General features: G+C 38.7%; 1 long non-coding RNA gene across 1 annotated transcript; it reads right to left on the minus strand.

Annotated features, from left to right (window-relative positions):
- Positions 1-2,265: 2,265 nt before the first annotated feature.
- LOC129155841 (uncharacterized) lies at positions 2,266-7,111 on the minus strand. Its single transcript, XR_008560201.2, has 3 exons — positions 6,107-7,111; positions 5,442-5,640; positions 2,266-5,365 (listed from the first exon to the last, which is right to left on the minus strand). It is a non-coding gene; the product is annotated as an uncharacterized lncRNA (long non-coding RNA).
- Positions 7,112-7,422: the final 311 nt, after the last annotated feature.

The following is a 7,422-nucleotide window of genomic DNA, read 5'->3' on the forward strand; positions in this document are numbered from 1 at the left end:
AATATCAATAAATAAATAAATAATAGGATTAGTAACCTGGATTTCAGCCCAACTCACCATTGGACGTCAATATAATCTTTATTGTTTTAGGATTCTCAGCTGCAGCGGACATGCAGTAAAGCCTTATTTCCTTTTCAAAACGGAATACATCAGCGTCATCACTTATTTTCATTGGTTAAGGAAACGGTGTCTATTTATAAGTCTAGGAGAACGCTTTAGGCTTCAACAGTTTTCTCCTTCGAGCAAACATGCGCAAATTTCCGGACAGTTTATAGTAACGTTCCATCCCATTCCATTCATTGAATAAAAATAAACATTAAATGAATAATTTGGCATTCAGCTGACTAAATGATTCATGGAACATCTCATCCGAGACAACAGTGTTGTTTCAGCTCCGTTGAGTTTCCCAACAGATCTAGCCAAACCTAGCTGATCCTATATTTTTCTATCAGCTGTAAGTTCTAACGTAGAAAATAATGTTACAAAAATATTGAATAATGGTACCCCTCATTCGATAAAAATTATGTTCACATTTTTATCTTGTGAAATCTTTAACATAATATTTTAATTGGCCTTTTTGACGACAATTGGCTAAAAAGTCTTTAAGATTATCGTCACAGGATGGCATGATAAATAAGTAAATAACATAAATAAATAAATAGATAAAAATAAGAGAGAAAAAGCAAAATTAATTAAATGAAACGTAATAGTAATAAAACGTTAAATTGATCTAAAATCTGTCATTCAGTGCCACTGGAAAAAGGAAGAGGATAGGGGAGTATTTCTTAGCACAAATCACGTTATTGATTTAGCAATGCAGCTTAATTTCAGATGCTTTAAGGATGATACTAACTTGTGTTATAGATGGAGGAGTAGCACAGAAACACACTTCTAGATGAGGAGATAAGGAAAAAAACTGCTGATTACCAATACTATGCACAAACAAACCTGTAACTGCAGTTTCGTTATTTATGAATTAACCTTAAGTAGTGAATTAATTCTTAGGATTTCTTGTGCGAGTAGTGTTCTTAAAAAAGAAAGAAAGAAAGAAAGAAAGAAGGTAAGAAAGACAGGTAGTTTAGGTAAGGGACAACCTGAAACTATTTTGTGAAATTGATAGTAAAGTGGTTGTCCTAATTTCTAATTGAAGAGATCACATCGCAACGTGAGTTTAGAACAGCAGTTATGGGAAGTTTTGTTGGATTAATTTGATCACACGCTTTAGGTCTTATTTTTTTCTTTCCACTGATTTAGCGTTAGGTTAAGTGTTTTCACACTTTCGCTTCAGTCTGACATTTGCTTGGTGTGTGAGGGCACAGAGACGTGTATGGACCGTGTGTTTGACTGTGTTTGTCTTGTTTGTTTGTTTATTTATCTATATGGGCATGGCCGAGCCTTGAGAAACATCAACAAAGCCATTGGGCTATTCTGAGTAAATTGACCAATTCAAATTCAAATTCAGGATCCTGAAACAATTTGGCTATAACCTCTAATTGATGAAGGACATCTTAAGAATTCATTGTACAAGGCTTCCTCTCCAGTGTTGCCGGAACTGTTATAAAACCCATGCATGGTTGTATATTTTAGTTTGATCATTTATACTCATTGAATTATTGTTGTTTGCTTTGTGTTTTAATGTCTTTGTAATTTTTTTCTCTGTGACACAGGTGGAGATGCTGGTGGCAAAGTGGATCCCACTCATTTCTTTCTCCCACACACATTCTTACTCTCTCCCTCTCTCTCTGTGTATGTGCATGTGTACTATGTGTTTGTGTGTCTGTGTGTGTCCATGTCGTGATGTCACTGTACCTTTAATTGCGCTTGCTGTTTCTAACTGTATGTGTCTGATGTTGAAAGTATCAGAGGCTAGGGTCAGTAAGAGCTAGGACATTTTTGTGCATAACCTTTAATCCCTAGGCGATCGGTTCGGGGAACTTCTGGTCCGGCCAGAGTGTGAATCTTCCTACCAACTATCTGCCAAGATCAATTGGACTGCACAAGCCGAGAAAGCCTTCATTGGACCAAAACCACACATGAAGATACTTCGCCTTCGGTGCCAGGCGTCGTCTGGGTCCTGCTGAAGGTCACCAAAAGAAAGTGGACGGAACCAAGGTGGACCGGGCCATACAGGATCACGGAGAGGACGTCACACGCTGTCCGGCTGGACGGGAGGAGCCTAACCTGGAAGAGAAGCAGCCGACATCTGCCTGACCAGAAAAAGTACCCAAGGACCAGGACGAGAAGCAGCTGACATCTGCCTAACTAAAAAAAAAAAAAAAAAGGATCACAGACTAAAACCAGGAAGAGAAGTAGCTGACGCTGACATCTGCCTAACTAAAAAAAAAAAAAAAAAAGGATCACAGACTAAAACCAGGAAGAGAAGTAGCTGAGCTGACTGCAATAGCGTGCAAAGCTACCAATTCTGCGGGACGAGGTAGCGTGCCAAGCTACCACCACATCCTGCAGGACGAGAATTGTGATATCATCACCCCCTGCAGCTGCCTGGAGCCAGTGAAGGGACCTCAACAGGGGGAAGAAGTAACCACCCTATGAACATTCTACAAGGGTTATATTTGACACCCTCATTTACCTTACAAGGGTTATATTTTACACCCTCTACTCATTTTATATTATTATTCATTTACCTGTTTAGTATTAGATATATGTTTGTGCTCATTGCATTTCTACAACTTAATGTACATATTGATCACTCACTTGTCCTGGCCAGAAGAAGATTCTGAGGGTAACATAATTCAACAAGAATCCTTTACATTAGTCTGGTATCCAAGTAAGCTGAACCGGTTGGCATACAGGGACAGTAGGTTGGGGTTGTGGAACGACAGATAATTTCGCGATTTCTCTGATTTAGAGGATTTGGTAACAATAGCAATTTTAGCTTATAGCGCGTTCTCTGGTACTGATTACAGCAGCTACAACCCATACAATTTCTTAAATTAACACCTTCATAAGTCTAATTATGTCCTGGCCATTCCCTCCCATCCTCACGTGCAGGCAGCGTCTCCTGATCCTACTTCTCACTGTTATCCTGCTATGTATCCCATTGGCTATTTTGTTCCTCTGTAATGACCTCCCCTTGCCACCCTCACCCCCTACATCCCCTAAGGATACCCCGCTAGCACCAACATCCCCAACAATACGGCCTCGGACGGTAGCTTAACTAAGGCCTTAGACGGCCTCCGCTCTTTGACAGAAAAAATGAAATCCCACTCTGGTGTAGACACCTCCATGTGGGACTCTTGGCTTGATGTATTTGGTAAATACAAATCCCTCGTTTCCTCCGTCCTGGTGTCCATGTCTGTCTTCGCTGCCATTCTTGTTACTTGCGGCTGCTGCTGTATCCCCTGTCTTAGGCAATTAGTCCAGAGATTGATAACTATTGCCATCTCTCCTCCACCTGCTGACCCAATTATCCAGATGCCCTTGTTACTAGCCAATCCTAACATCTATTTGGGAGGGGAACCCTCTGATGACAGTGATGACTCTCATGATGAAGAAGATGATGTTAGAGTGTGAGAATGTTCAGTGATTTATGTAACAATCCCTTCACCTGTTCATTTCTATGAGTTTTTTGATTGTGTTGTTTTTATTTTTTGATCATTGATGTCCTAGGCATGCCCACTCTGTGCCAAAAGGCGTTCGCCCCAAAATGGGGGGACATGGGGGAATTTTCCCTATTTGACGTACGATAATTAGGGTTTTTCGCCCTCATACGGTGAGCATGCGATCCATTCATGTTGTAACATGTTCAGTTAAATATATGATCATGTTTTTTGTATTAGTTTACTGCTAGAAATATGAGAAAATGTAATCTGATTGATTGTTTGTATTTGTATTTTAAAACTTTGCTTATTAGATTCTTTTTGATGAAATTTGGTGTTGTTGTTTTGATTTCCTACATCTTTGTTGAACTCTTAAAATAGTTCAAAAGGGGGATTGAAAATATATGTAACTCTCATATAAGCTCTTTTATTATTCATTGTTACATGCTACTCTTTTCATTATGGGATCATGTTATAATATCAAAGGCCTCTCTGTGTTTCTCTCCTGCACAAGCTCTAAAAACAGCTGCAGGAACTCCAAAAGGGAGTGAGACATTGCAGTCTCTTCTTGTACCGGTTACCAAGGATGCTCAAGGCCTCTACACAAAGATTAATAGCTGTATATCTTCTCCTGCACCAGAGAAGGGAGTGTGCACATTCCATCTCCACTCAGTGCCTCTCGGTACCAGTGAATGTATCTTCTCCTGTCATGAATGTATCAGGATGTTCCTGGTAATCTCAAGGATGCATGTTCTAGTGATGTATTAAACTGTCTGCTAACAAGGCTGTTATATTCACCTGTCATGATCATTGACGTATGTACATGGCAAACTGCGTATGTTACATTCCTGTACTCTTCAATAAAAATCAGCCATTTCAGCAGAACGGGGAGAGTCTGTCCGAAGCAACTGACGGGAGCAGGTCGCGGGACCTGCTGTATGTTGCAAAGGCTCTCCCCCTCATGAGCGGTGAAAACAGTGACTGGACTTCTGATCATTTGTCTCCACATTCTGCCAACTCAAAAGGTGTTTAACTCCATCTTCTCCGTACCCGTGCTTGGTCTAACAGAAGAAAGACCAACACCTCTCTGGTCCAAATGCCACAACACCTCCAATCAACCTTCATGGTGTGTATGCTCCCACTGCAGAGATATGCCAACTGATTTGGAAAAGAAATGCTGCCAAAAGCCTCCCCAGACATGTATTTCAACTGTACCACACATGGAGGAGTCTATTTTGCAAAATGGTGTTCTTCGCCTGGCCAGAACATTGTGGAATGAGTTTCGAGCAGTTTATGATGACCCGGACCCTGGTGAGGACAACAGACAGTTCCGCCATGCAGCTTACAGACAATTTGGAGCATGGCAGCATGGAAAACCTGGTGGAGGACGCAGAGTAGTAATCCCAAGCTGTGTTGTCTGGAGGATAAGGGAAAAATTCCCTGACCCCAATGGAAACTACACTGGTTTTATTCCAAGACGATTGTAAATAAATGTATATATTTGATATTTTACATAAGTTTTTTTTATATATATTTTTTGTTTAATGCTCTAATAAAGTGTTCTAAAGCATAACTCTCTGTTGCATTTGTAAAAATACCATAAATTTTAAAACTCCTGCACAACAACAAAAACTTATGTCTACCTCCAGCATTTTGCATACATTTTTAAATTATTAGTCCTTATTTCCCCAAAATATATCTTTATTTAAAATAAATAAATAAATAAAACACAGGAAACAAAAATAAATAAGGTTTTGGGTTTTCTCTTGCCTCCCCCAACACCTATGTCTGTGGCAAAGTTTTACCTGTAAATAAAAAATAAACTCGATTAGCAATGGACTATTGCGTGGAAGATGTAAGACAGATAATGTTTTATTTTACCATCACCGCAAGTCCGTAGGTGTTGTAGAAGTTCCTCTGTTGATGGTGCAGGGACTCCGGACAGCAAACCGTAACGCCTTGGATCCTCAGGCCTTAGCTTGTAGCGTCGAGGAAGACCTTTCTTGCTTGTCAAACGTTGGTTGACGATCATGGTTTCTTAGTTTCACCTTGTTCCATCACCTCCTCCAAATAATCATAGCTATGAAAATAAAATACAAGCACAAGAATATGATTAGAATCAATACATATTTTATCATTTTGAAGCTAATAGACCTCGTCTATTGGCCGTCATCATCACCCTCTCCTTATTTTTCTCCCTCTACTTATTACGCATTTCTCTGTATCCACTGAATTCCTTCTTTACAAATAATTTCCTGTCTCTCTCTTTACATTTTAAAAACACAATTGTGTTATTTTTTTCTCATAAACGTTGACATAAAAATATAATTTTTTAAAATATGTTTAATTTTGTTGTGAAGTGCCTCAAGAGTTTTATCTTGAGAGTCGCTATATAAAATGTAGTTTTACTATTTATTTCTATACATTTTTTATAGTCATTCGTTATACCATTTCTAGAATTTTTTCAAAATAATCCACCACTAACTTAAAACAAACAGAGGCAAAATTATAATATTCCTGGTAGAGGTTTTTACGCAGCTATTTACCTTTCAGATGACTCTCCATGAATGCTAGACAGAGCTGGCACTGGTGTTGGAGAAATAAACAGTTGGCGTTTCAATGGTGTAGATGTTGATGCTTCATATTTGGACTGATGACTGTAAAAAACAAAGCCCAAAAATTAGTGATCACAAGCTAAACATATCTCCCCAGCCTTCACAGATTTTTGCACGAGCTGATTATCATTACTTTTATTTTAATATGGAGTTTTCACATAGGTAAGACCACAAACTCAGACAATAATCTGTACACGTGGCCCACCCAGGTTAGTGCAATATGTCTTTCGGTGCTAATGGAAACGTAAGGTTTTGGATACATTCCTCATCAATCACACCTAATTCTATCTGCTGAATCATCTCCTCAGACTTCTACAAGTGCTACATGAGCTGCTGATTACTCATTTTAATCAAACACGCAGCTCAGGAAAGTGTAAACATCTAATTCAGCATTCAAGATGCTAACCGAACCCCGCTAATGGGGAAGTTATAAACAAGAGCTTAAAACAATACACTGATATGGCCTATAGTTAAACGCCACACTAATCATTAGCTCCCATATAAAAAAAACTAAAATCCCCTTTCGTTACTCAAACTTCTTCCAAATATAGCATAACTAGTTCGACTAGCATCGATTCATGTCGACTTAGCATTCAAGCTAATGCTACATTAGCCAATAGGACACAAAGCATACAAAGCTTGTTTGCTCTATTACTTCTTTCAGTGAAAGAAAGATTATAAGTAAATTTATCCGAAAAACAATAAATAACTTACCTGTCCAAAAGATACTTTTTTTTTTTTTACCGTGTCCTGTCTGGCTGTGAAGCAAGCAGAATTGATGTCTGAATGCTGGTGACAAGCCTTACAGATTTATTCTCAGGTGGAGCATCAAAGCGTTGGCTTTTAATGTCACGCCTGATACTTAAAAGTTTATTGTTATTGTTGTTGAATGCTTTGTAATTCCGACCAGACACGGAGACAGAGGTGAAAGAGAAAGGAAGAGAAAAGGTGGCGAGAGAGGAGGGGGGGGGGGGGGGGGGTTCCACAAAAATAAACAATGAACAAGAGTCTGCTTCTAAACCTGCAGAAAAAGACAAAAAAAAAACAAAAGGACACAAAAAAGGGACACAACAACAATACAAATCTACCTATCACTGCGTCAACTTGATGAAAAAAACACAAAAAAAACTATATATATATATATATATATATATATATATATATATATACATACATATAAAATCAACATTGCTTAACTGAAGAATCACGATAATAAATCACAACGCATTAAGTGCCCCCCATAGTCT

Source organism: Nothobranchius furzeri, chromosome 8 (genome assembly GCF_043380555.1).
Source record: "Nothobranchius furzeri strain GRZ-AD chromosome 8, NfurGRZ-RIMD1, whole genome shotgun sequence".
NCBI classification, from domain to species: domain Eukaryota; kingdom Metazoa; phylum Chordata; class Actinopteri; order Cyprinodontiformes; family Nothobranchiidae; genus Nothobranchius; species Nothobranchius furzeri.